General features: G+C 48.6%; 2 long non-coding RNA genes across 2 annotated transcripts; one reads left to right on the plus strand and one right to left on the minus strand.

Annotated features, from left to right (window-relative positions):
• Positions 1-3,667: 3,667 nt before the first annotated feature.
• Positions 3,668-5,409, plus strand: LOC120703117. Its single transcript, XR_005686803.1, has 5 exons — positions 3,668-4,082; positions 4,380-4,462; positions 4,615-4,683; positions 4,782-4,834; positions 5,195-5,409. It is a non-coding gene; the product is annotated as an uncharacterized LOC120703117 (long non-coding RNA).
• A 594-nt stretch (positions 5,410-6,003) lies between these two features.
• On the minus strand, positions 6,004-7,474 carry LOC120703118. The gene is made up of 2 exons (XR_005686804.1): positions 6,982-7,474; positions 6,004-6,342 (listed from the first exon to the last, which is right to left on the minus strand). It is a non-coding gene; the product is annotated as an uncharacterized LOC120703118 (long non-coding RNA).
• Positions 7,475-12,810: the final 5,336 nt, after the last annotated feature.

Raw genomic sequence — 12,810 nt, forward strand, 5'->3', positions numbered from 1 at the left:
AATGATTAGCGTAGATACAATACATTTAGTGTTAGATTAAGTATTAAAAAGTACTAAAAAATTATTAGAGAAGTATTAGAAAGTCTTAAAATTGTAGAAAGTATTAGAAAGTACTAGAAAATGTTAGAAAATTGCAGAAAGTATTTTGTTGAAACAGTAGTTTAGCAATCAGTTTAATTATTATTAGGAGTGATTAGTGGTACATTTAGGTGTAGTTACTGATAATGATTAGCGTTGATATAATATATTAGCAATCTGATTGCTCACTTGTGATTGCCAGGGCTCAACACCATAGCATCCTCAGGATCCACCTACATTCCATGGAGTAAAGTGACGGAAACAGTCCCCCAAGGAGTTCAGGTGCCTATGTGTTTTTGCGGATCCTTGTGCAAACTAATGAAATCAAGGGTTTTGGGGGACAACTTTGGCAAGAGGTTCTTCATGTGCGAGAATTACGAGTACGACCCGCCCAAGCATTACGGCAAGGACCGAGCAAAGGTACTACAAAACACTATCAGAGTTTGTCACTTTCAGATCTAGTAATGACTTCTAACATGATTTGGGAAAAGACTCCACCGCCTCTATGTGATTTCGTGCAGTGGTTAGACACCGAGCAATCTCAGCAGGATAAGGACCACGTGGAGCGTCAAGCAAGGTGGGCTGCACAAAGGTGGCAACCAATGCTGCATGAAGAACAGATGGAGGAGAAGCGCAAGAAAAACCAGGAAGAGATTCAGAAGAGGATTGCAGAAGTGGAACGTCAGAAGGCAGAGGAACGTGAAGCTGATAGGGAGAGGAAGCGAAAGAGGGCCCGCCGTGCTAAGAAAGCAGGGTCTGAAGCTATTAGGAAGGGAAAATATCCCCGGTGCACTCAGTAAAGCACCACCATGTAATCCCGGCATTTTACATTTCCTAAGGCATGTTAGGTTTACTCACAACACGATATTATCGTGTTGCACATGCCATGCTTTTCATTTCCTAAGTAACTAGTAGTACGAACGCCTTAGGCCTCTACTTTGTAATCGTAGCATTGTTTACAAAACTGTATCGCACGCTCTCTGAAGTAAGACAGCAGCTGCCTGGTACCGCTCTCTGAAGTACCTTGTGCATCCGTACATGATGAATTCAACTATGCCAACAAGAGGAAATTCATGAACATAACGCATTACCATATTGTAACACTCTGCGTGGTTGGTTGTCTCGATCCCATATCGACGACCACCAGTGTCGTATAGAATTGACCACTTCTCCTTAGGTGCATTCTTAATCCACTGTGTGAAAGGTCCGCCGCTGGAACGTCTCCGGCTGGAGGTTGAGGCCTGTTCCTTTAGCAGCTCGGCACACATGTTATCTAGCACCTGCCACAATGCATCAAACTTCCGCTGCTGATTCTGAGTGCACAATCTCTTGAACAAATTCATAAGTTCCTTATTCTTGAAGCGCTCATAAAAGTTTGCACCCATATGCTTTATGCACCACCTACTCACAACATCTGGCCATAGAGGAGGCTGTCCTCGACTTTCTTCATGTAGTTGCCTTATTGCTGCTAGAAGACCAGCATGTCTGTCGCTGATGAGGCAAACATCAGGCCTTCCAGCAATAACGTGAATCTTCACACGTTCAAGAAACCAGTACCAGCTCTCTGTGTTCTCATTCTCAACAAAAGCAAAGGCGATGGGAACCACCTGCTTGTTGCAATCAACTCCAATCGCTGTCAGTATTGTCCCCTTATATCTTCCTGTCAAGAATGTGCCGTCAATACATATAACAGGAAGACAATATATAAATGCCCTCACACATGCACCAAGGCAGAAGAAAGCACGAAGCAGAAACCTAGGTCCCCCATCTAAACTCGGTACAATGTAGGTATCAGCCGCGCTTCTAGGATTTCTCTGAACAATTGCTGACAGCATGTGAGGCAGGTTATCATATGATGCCTCATATGTGCCAAATCTCATCTCAAACACCTTTTGGTTTGCCCACCAAGCCTTTGCATAGCTGATTTTGTATTGAAAACGGTCGTCGATGTCCCTAATTATCAATTTTGGCTCATAATCAATTTTGTCCAGAATCACCACATACATCTTGGCAACGAAAGTGGATGTGATGTTACAGTGAGTTTGAGCAACATCAGTTAATCTACATGTATGTGGTGTAACAATTGAACACTCCCAGTGTGTCTTGTACTTGCCCTTGTAGGCATGTATTCGCCATGTACAGTCGCCATTGACACACTTCACCTCATATTCTTCGCTGCTAGACTTCACAACTCTGAATTCCTTCCTCAACGATATAGCCCAAAGCTTCACAACATCTTTCACAGCTTCAATGCTAGGATACTTTGCCCCCCTGCACAACCTCATTCTCTCTGTATTCGTACTCATTACTCCTAATATCCTGTATCACTGGATTTCCAAAACCCTTGCCTCGCCATTCACCTAGCAACGGGTAGCCCTCATCGTCTGATGAGTCCCCACATTCTTCCATCATTCGAGCCTCTTGGTTTTCATTCTGTACAGCTTCCACTATTCCAGGTATCCGCTCTCCCTCATCAGCTAAACCTTGCGGCTCAGGTTGAATGACATGCACGTTCTGATCTTCTTTTTCTCCTACCTGATCAGCTATACCTTGCGGCTCAGGTTCTGTAACATCCATGTTCTGATCTTCATTTTCTTGTTCCACTGCTTGGTTCATATGAGATGATGTACTTGTTGACCCTTCACCGAAATGGGCTGCCTTCTGGTGAATCTGAATTAGCATTGCAAGAGGCCACCCGCGGTCAAGAGCTGCTTGCATGTAAGTCTGTCATTCTTTGGTGTTTGCTATAAGCATCAACTCCCAGAAATCCCCTTCAGTTCCTCAATTTGTCACAGTTTGAACGGTTAGGAAATGAGTCTTTAGATTCACATTGAATATCTCGTGAAACCATTTGCGTATGGAACCAAAACTCCTCTCTAAGGGTTTATCTATTCCGCACTCTCTTCGTTCAAAAGCTGATAGATCTACTCCATACGCATCATGAGAAATATATCCGTCACCATAATGAACTTGAAAACGAAACTTGCTCGACATATCTGGACACACAATTATGATATTAAATTGATTTCTAATCTACTGTTTCAACAAAAATAATTACTCGACATATCTGGACACACAATCATGATATTTGTAAAGCGTAGAAGAATTTTGGTTACCTGCAGTCGCCGGCTTGAAAATCTGGCAGGGCTTCGCCTCTCTCCCTCCCTCTCTTTCTTCTTGGTTTCTGGAATTTTTGTGATGCAAATGAGAGGTGGGGGGACCAGCCAACCCTTATATAAGGGTGAGAGAGCCAGTCGTCTAGCAGCCGGGCGGCCTGGGGGGCCGGCCGCCCCGCTGCCGGGTGACCGGCCCCAGGGACCTGCGCGCAATTATTTTTGCAAAATTTTTTTGCACGGAAGCCCCTGCCGCCCCGCTGCCGGACGGCCGGGGTATATTCCTGTAAATTTCCAAATCGAAAATATATTTTTGTAAAAAACGAAAATAAAAAATATAAAAATAAAAAAACCGCTCCCACCCCCCGCGCCGGCCCGCTCCGCCCGTCCCCCTCTCCACCTGGGCCGCGAACCCCGCACCCCGCTTGGGCCGTCCCGACCCCGGCCCATCTCCCCTTCCCCTCCTTCCTGTCTTCTTCCTCCGGCAGCACGCGGGCACGATGCCGCCCGGCTCCACCCCGCTGGCGTTGAGCACAGAGGCACCGCCCCGAACCCCGTCGGACCATCTCCCCTTGCCTTCACCCGGCAGCACCAGATGCGACGCGGCATCTGGCCCGGCCCCTTGACGTCGCGACATCAGCCCTGTGCCCCCTATCCCCATCGCGGCCGCCGCGCGCACGGCGACACACCGCCTCCTCTCCTCCACGCCTTCCGAGGTTTCGCCCTGTGTGCCTCCCGCGGATTCCCCCGACTCCGCCGGAGAGGGCCCTGCGCTCCCTGCTCGCGTGCCGGAGGTCGGCTGCCTCCTGCGTGTCCTCCTCCTCCTGTGCCAGGATCCCACGCTCCTCTGCCCCCAGCCGCGCCTGGACCCTTCGTCGGCCTCCTTCCTCGGTGAGTCCTCTTTTGATTTCCTCATTCTTAGTCTGGGATTAGTCCGTCCGGATCCTTCTGCTTCCACGCTGCTGCATGATTTGCGCTGGAGCCTCCATTGCCGTTCACCCTGTAGATCTGGGCCTATGCGTTTCCATCCATTTCTTGCGGGCTCTGCCTGTTGGCTGCAGTGCCATTTCGGAGCCGCTGTCAGTCGCCCTTGCCTCTTGCCGCACCGTTGCCGTCGACGGTGAAACCTGCCCCGTGTGTTGGTCTTCCTTTGGTAGCTCATGTTTCCTCCTTGCTTTACCATTTCAGGTACTCCTGTCAGCATATAGGGCGTGACTCATCTGATGCCCGGCCTGCTCCTGCTTCGTCACTCTGCAATAAGCCTCTGCCAGGTGATTCTTTCTCCCATCTGCATGGTCATGTTGTTTGGTGCGCTAGATTTGTATGTTCTTTCACGTCCTTTATTTCTCTGCTTTCCATCTATAATCAGCTATAAGTTATCAGTGACAGATGCAGTGCTGATTGTCATTTATGTCCCCTATAGGCTAGAAATGAAGATTGGACCATGATCTTGATCGACCAGATCATGAGATGGATTACCTATTTACCTTAGGTATATAAGATATGATCTACACCTTATTAGTCAAAACATCATCTGTTTCCTGCTTAGGTTTGGTACTTGCTAAGGCTTCTCTGTGTCTGTGTTTTCAGGGAATGGAGTACAAAATTGCTGTTGCTAGAAAGATGGCTCCTTTTGTTCAGAGGTAAACGCTGATGAAAATGCAGTTTCCTAATAATGTGTTATGCAGTGAATATCCTATTTCGGTATGTGGTTGTATGCGTACAGTAGCCAATTTTAATATGTGATGTTATCATTGTTACAAGGAGTAACATCTCTAACGGGCACCCAATAACTAGCATCAGCAATATGCTTTAAATAATTTTGGATTGCACTTGTCATTGTGCCGGTGAAGTGGTGAGCTATATAGATGTGCCCTACTACATTCTTACACTCACATGATTTATTTGTCAGGGGCAAGCGAAATGATTCAGTTTGCTATGCTTTCAAATTTGGTGTCTGATTTTTTAAATGTTAGTTAACTCCTCTTATTTTCTTTGTGCAGTAATTTGGGAGATTCAAGAACAGCTGGACTTGATCATTTGAATTTTATAACATTTTTTAACTTTATGTGTGCAAAAGCATGTGTCGTCCAATTTTTCTGTATTTGAGATTTGTATTTGGCTGTGTGTCTCACAGTAAGGTGGTATGAATGATAGATTTGAAGATTACATATTGTTAATATTTCTTATCGTTAATATTTCTTTTGTGCTGTTTTAATGTGATGATTTGGATTTGAATGGGCCAAATAAATGGGCTGAATTTGTATGATGAATGGCAACCATAAAAGTTTTTTTTTAAAGGGCCCAGCCCAAACAATCGGGCTACATAAAAGTAGCCCAAAATGTGTTTATGACGATTAAATTCATCATGCATTCATTCCACATCATCTGCCACATCAATCGCCATGTCAGCACACATCCACGTCATCAGCCACATGGCAGTACCAGGGAACTATCTTGTGACACTTCTCATGACGGTATGTAGTGTCATCAGTATTTGTGACGGTAAATAAACAGTCATAAAGTTTATGACTGTTTATATGTTTCGTCATGGAAGGTGCACAAAGACAGGCCTTCTGTGACTGTCGGAATTCTGTCACTAAGGTGTCATAGATTACGTTCGGTCACTAAGGTTCAACCCTTTAAAATGTGCAGTGCTTACAGAGAACACAGATGTGTGAGGGCAACGGAATAAAATGAGAATGGAGAAACGCATTTGAAGTTGCAATAAGCCCACAACTAAATTTTGGACAGCACTATATTTCCGGAAGTACGCATCCTCAAGGCTGAAAAACGGGGAGCAGTTTAAGGGTTAACACTTAACATTTGAATTTAATTATTTGATGGGAAAATCCTGATGTCACATCGTGCTCCAAGTAAGATGGCAGGTATCAGTAGAATAACAGTCCATGAAATTATAGTCATGGTAGGACTGGTTTGTTTTTTTAACTATGGAACACATCCAAAAGTAATTTACCTGAGTGGTGGATGTTCATAATTAGCTACAAATACCGATGATGCACCCTGAATCCTGGCTATTTGACAGGGGCATTTTGAGGTACGCAAGAGGAGATGAAATACGGCAATAGAAGGAACCTCTGCATGTGCTGAACACAAATGTCTTTACATGCTCGTCAGTTTGTCTTCCATCCTGATAAGAAATGATGATTTTATGACATACCAAAAAGGGGAGAAAATAATACTCCTAGGAGTAATGAGAAGAAAATTCAGAGATGCACATGCTGTTTCGGGAGCCCAAAGTCATGTGGTCAGCAACCACATAACTAAAGGAAATGTCTGATCGTAACGGTAATTGAAACATAAGTTTTGGAAATCTAATAAGGCCTAATCATAGAGGCCAAGCATTAATAATTAACAGTGCACTAAGAGAGGGGTGAATAGCACAACCTAGGAAATCTATACGAACAGAAGGACAATGCAGATTCGACATGAAAACATCAAATTTTATGGATACACTCGGATTAATAATTTTCCTCTAGAGGTGCACCAAAGCAAGCCCACGAACTCTTAAACATAGCACCCCAAAGATAGAGGCACAAGTGATTCTGACATAGGAATCCAATGACTATAGAATTTAGATAGTAGTAGACAACAATATGCTGCAAATTTTAATTCATGAACTAAGAATATCTAATAGAACAGTGTCCAACTCTTAATCATGCCAATCTTGACTCGATTAGGAGACTGCATTAAGTAATCATGGAGGGTTAAAAACATGTCTATAAGCTTGAAAAAAGCATAGCATGTAAATAAAATGCTGACCAAATACCTCATACCAACTGCGAAAACATCCTCTCTGCAGCTTTAATTTGGCTGAGGAACCACCATGCATAATTGTATCACCTTATGTTAAATTTGTGATGAAATATAAGCAGGATGGTTGTTTTTGACATAAGCGCCAACACTTAGAATGAGAAAAATGTCAATTTCCTGAAACGGCCAGCACAAATAAGGATTCAGTAGCTCATAATTCATTTTGGCAATTCCATTCTTTCCATTTATATCTAGTTCCGATAGGTTGTGCAGGTTGCTACAAAAGTTTTATGTTTGTAGGTATCAGAGATAAATTCGACGTGACCTGTTGTATGGAGGGAAATCTCAAAATCATGTGTTTTGAAGAGGAACTCTAAAATTCATATTCAATGCATCAGTGCAACATTGTTACATAGTTTACTAGTTGCAGGAGCCTGTGGGCATAATGTCATCCGATTCCATGGTAGGTTGTGCAAGCCAACACATTAGTAATTATCTAAGAAATACACATTGGATAGACATTAATAATTAGGCAAGAAATATACATTGGACTGTTGAAATATTTTTAACAAAACTATCGTGGGCTTATTGGGGTACCCACAGCCGGGTGGCGGAAGGCACCCGCCTATTCCCTGAGGGGGAGTACTCGAGGAAATGCCAAGCTATTAGGCCGATCTAGCTCGGGGGCAAGAATGCATGAACACATGAGTTTAGAGTGGTTCGGGCCGCCGGAGCGTAATACCCTACATCCACTGCGTGGTGTATTGCACTTGTATGAATGAGTCTATCCTCTGCCCTCCGGGGCCTGAGTTATTCTCTAGCGGGCGTCCCCCTTTTATAGTGCAAGGAGGGCGCGTACACGGGTGTTGGACCCCGACAGGTGGGCCCAACAAGGAGGTATTCTATACTCAAATAGGCACTAATGGTGCTACAGTGATGGAGAATCTCTTGCCAGATATGCTTCACCGTCCTGTAGACTCTCTGACCGAGGGGGTCTTCTCCATTCCCATCGGTGAGGCGCCCGTTGTAGGTTGCGGCGTAGACTGTTGAGTCTACCGCGTAGCCATTATGATACTCTGTCGCCGAGTTGTCGTGTCTAACTGGCGTAGTAGCCTGACATGCGTGGCGTAAGTGGTGCCAGCGGCTGTACTGTGTACTTTAGTAACGCGCGACCAACAGTACAGCCTGGCAAAAGTCTCCTCGGGCTCTGCTGCGGCAGAGCGCACTTAACATCTCCCATATTGAATGTGGTAGGTGAGCAAGTCTTCCAGAGGAAGCTTGGCAGCCGCGCACGTTCCTGCGCCTGCAGACACGTGGCGGCTCCGGACTACTCTTTGGTGGGGTGTCTGTTCCCTTCCTACTGAGGGGTCCGGGTAGCATTTGGGGGTCCGGGACCCCGTGGGGGGTCCGGGGTCCCCGGCCGTTTTGGTCCTGAGCGCTTTCTTCTCTAGGACACGTGGCGACTCCGGACCTGTCCCAAGTGGGAAGCGGGTCCGGGGCTGTTGGTCCGGTGAGATGGAGCCGGACCCCAGGGATCCGGCTGCTCAGCTCCTTAGGGCGTAGTTACGGATAACTACACGAGTCTTGTCATAGTAAGAGAGGGGGTACCCCAGTCCTGAGGTACCGACAGTGGCCCCCGGGCCCACCTCGGGAGAGGTACGAACCCGCAGGTGGGGCCATTATCATGACGCGATGCTGATTGCGTTGCCGTGCCCATGTCAAGAGCGTGTGCTCCGGACCCCTTCAAGGCCGTAGTACTTGTCGCCAGGTTCAGGTACTAGAGTGCTTTCCATAGGACGGCGAAGGTGCAGGCTTAGTGTACGGAGTCGAGCTAAGCGGACCTCAAACTGCCCAAGGAGCAAGCACTATTTCCCCGGACCCGGCTTCAGGCGACCGTGGCGAGCGGTCTCTGCCAGAGCGGGCCACCGGAGTGGACTTGGAGCGACCGTGGCGAGCGGTCTCCGCCGGAGTGGGCCACCGGAGTGGACTTGGAGCGACCATGGCGAGCGGTCTCCGCCGGAGCGGGCCACCGGAGTGGTCTTGGTGCGTTGCTGACGATCCCATGAATTACGTCACCGGGCCTTGCAGCAAGGTGTAGGAAACCAGGCCTTATAATAGAAAGGAGCCCGGGACCTCTAGGGACAGCAGACTCGGATACTAGGGGACTTGTAACAGGGCGGTGAAGTATGTAGGCTTAGGGTACATTACCAGGCTAAGCTACATAGAACTTCTCTACCCCAGGATACGGGCACCACTTCTCCTGAGTAGGTCCATAGGGGTCCGAACTGCCTTCCAGCTAGAAGGGGTGTGCCAACCTGACCATAAGCCAGCAACTCAATTTGGATTGTTAGCAACAAAAGAAAAAATTCCGTGCTGGAGAAAGAAAACATGCAGGTTGAACGAACAAGTGCTATTATGTTAAAGTAAAGATAGGACTGAGGAAGCAAATCTCCTTCATTACTTGATTTGTGGTGTACATCAGAGGTCGGGATTACGAGGGCGGACCTCTACCGCTCTGGACCACTTGGTGTTGCCTGATGAAGCCAGAGGTCAGGTTTACAAGGGCGGACCTTTACCGCTCTGGACCTCACGTAGGCACCAAATCATTACAAAGGAGAAACTAACTCAAACCTATCTAGTGGTAACCTACAGCTGCCGCTTCATAAGGAAGGCACGTTCCCGGCTGGAGTGGAACTGCCACCTTGGAGGTTCTTCTCAGTCGTTAGAGGCGAAAGTGCCCTGGACATGCTAACACAGCATCATCCAGCATCACCTCGGGAGCTTGCCGGGCCCTCCTTTGCACAAGAACTGTTTCATGCTTAGTTTGCATGAGAACAAATTCTTTGGCTTTGAATGGGAGTGGCCTAGCCGCCGCCGTCTGCCGCCGGAAGACCAGCCCGATGGCTGCTCGTCACGAGCTGGGTGCTCATTTGGATGAGCACGGAGCGCGGAGAAGGGCGGTCGTTCGCCGGCTTGACCTTGGCGCTGGCGTCAGGCCCCCGCGCCTGGTGGCGGAATCCTGTCTGCAGCAGCACCAAGAGAGCCTTGGTCCTGGCGAGGGAGGAAACGACGGTAGACTTCCCCGGGCCACAGCGGTCGGCTCCAGGCTTCATTGAGAGAAAGCCTTGAGCCGACGCCATGCCGCCACAGGGGAGTCCTGGTGGTTGCTTGAGAGAAAACTTTGAGCCGACGCGGAGGTGTTGTAGGGTGGCGAGCAGCAGGCGTCTCCGCTGCGCGCCAGTGCGCCGGCTCTGAGGTGTCGCAGTGGCGACGCTCAGCAGGCGTCGCTGCCGCGCGCCACCGCACCGAGGGTGCTGCTGCCTCGGCGCTGTGACATGCGGCGTAGGTGCCGCCATGCCTCTCTTCATCTCCTCGTCGCCATTGCAGAGGATGAGCTCAGCCTCAGAAGCCTGGAGATCTAGCCCACACTTGCACCTCCCCACGGACGGCGCCAAATGTCGTGGGCTTTTTGGGGTATCCACAGCCGGGTGGCGGAAGGCACCCGCCTATTCCCTGAGGGGGAGTTCTCGGGGAAATGCCAAGCTATTAGGCCGATCTAGCTCGGGGGCAAGAACTCAAGAACACACGAGTTTAGAGTGGTTCGGGCCACCGGAGCGTAATACCCTACATCCACTGCGTGGTGTATTGCACTTGTATGAATGATTCTATCCTCTGCCCTCCGGGGCCTGAGTTATTCTCTAGCGGGCATCCCCCTTTTATAGTGCAAGGAGGGCGCGTACACGGGTGTTGGACCCCGACAGGTGGGCCCAACAAGGAGGTATTCTATACTCAAATAGGCACTAATGGTGCTACAGTGATGGAGAATCTCTTGTCGGATATGCTTCGCCGTCCTGTAGACTCTCTGACCGAGGGGGTCTTCTCCTTTCCCATTGGTGAGGCGCCCATTGTAGGTTGCGGCGTAGACTGTTGGGTCTACCGCGTAGCCGTTGTGATACTTTGTCGCCGAGTTGTCGTGTCTAACTGTCGTAATAGATTGACATGCGTGGCGTAAGTGGCACCAGCGGCTGTACTGTGTACCTTAGTAACGCGCGACCAACAGTACAGCCTGGCAAAAGTCTCCTTGGGCTCTACTGCGGTAGAGCGCACTTAACGTCTCCCGTATTGAATGCGGTAGATGAGCAAGTCTTCCAGAGGAAGCTTGGCAGCCGCGCACGTTCCTGCGCCTACGGACACGTGGCGACTCCGGACCACTCTTTGGTGGGGTGTCTGTTCCCTTCCTACTGAGGGGTCCGGGTAGCATTTGGGGGTCCGGGACCCCGTGGGGGGTCCGGGGTCCCCGGCCGTTTTGGTCCTGAGCGCTTTCTTCTCTAGGACACATGGCGACTCCGGACCTGTCCCAAGCGGGAACCGGGTCCGGGGCTGTTGGTCCGGTGAGATGGAGCCGGACCCCAGGGATCCGGCTGCTCAGCTCCTTAGGGCGTAGTTACGGATAACTACACGAGTCTTGTCATAGTAAGAGAGGGGGTACCCCAGTCCTGAGGTACCGACAAAAACTAAAACATGTACCTACATGCAAAGTGATGTCGCAGATTTGACATTGGAGCCACGATAGGAAACTCAGCTGGTTTGACATGAAATAGTTCGTTTTATCTTTCACAACGTGTAAAATCGTTCACAACCTATAATAGAAAACCATGGGCATCAACAATTTGAGGAGCATCTCTTCCAAATATGCCAATAAACCAGCGTGAAATAAAGTGAAGTCGAGGCCCATAGCCACTTCTGCGATGCTCTTGCCTGCAATGGCGCCTGGCTGCTATCAGATCCCGGTACACTTGCGGGTACGTGCAATGAAAACAGGGGCATTTGGTTGAATTATTCTGCTTCAGTCATTTTCTTAGGTCCATACTTTGAGCCTGATATGTGGACTCGTGCATTTATGAGGGGTAAGAAAGACTAAATCTATAAAGAAATTGTATCTCAAAGTTTCATCTTTTATAGTATAGATGTTGTCGGTTTGTCGTAAATTGTCGTAGTAAGATGGGAGTCTGCGCCCATCGCCACTATCTGTGGTAGTGCTGAAGAATACTGAGAGCTGCAACATCTGAGGGCCTGTTTGGCAGAGCTCCGGCTCCTCCAAAAACAGCTCCGGCTCCGGTTCCGGCTCCAGCTCCGGCAGTGGAGCGGCTTCTTTGGTAGAGCTTGAGCCATTTTATAAATCGTTTGGCAAAACAGTTTCACCTGTTGGATTGAGGTTGATAGCAACCATGATTTTGGCAGCTTTATTGCATTTTAGTCCAAAATTGTAATGAAATTGCTACCAAAAAGTAATTTTTCCTTATTTAAATCAAGTTCATTTGGAAGTTTGAAAATATTTCAAAATCCCTTGATCTAGTGAAAATTTGCACAACATGAAAGTTGTAGATCTTCAAAAACTCCACAACTTTTATTTTGAGCACTTTTTCATTTGAGCCCTAGAATAGTGGGAAATTTTAGTTTGTAGTCAGCCCCTTACACTTTTTACTAATTACAAATAGGTCCCCACCTACCTTCTCCTACCTCCACCTCCACCGGAGCTCTGCTGCGCCGCCGCCGTCGGGTTTTCCGCCCATCGGCCGCCCGCACCGCTAGTTAGGCTTACAACCGACTTCCCCAGCCTTCCTTAGCCCCACCCCATCCCTCTGCTCGCGTCTGCTCCCCTCGCCACGTCGCGCCGCCGAGCCATCCCCCTGTTTTCTCCTCGTCGGCAAGCGCACCGCCGTGGGAAGCCGTCCCCTACCCCAGTTTTTCTCTCCACCGACTCCACGCGCCAGATGCCGAAGCACGGCCGCCCCGTGAACCGTCTCTGGCTGGCTCCCTGTCCTCGCGCCACACCGCCCCGAGG

This window comes from Panicum virgatum, chromosome 4K, assembly GCF_016808335.1.
Source record: "Panicum virgatum strain AP13 chromosome 4K, P.virgatum_v5, whole genome shotgun sequence".
Classification (NCBI taxonomy): Eukaryota; Viridiplantae; Streptophyta; class Magnoliopsida; order Poales; family Poaceae; genus Panicum; species Panicum virgatum.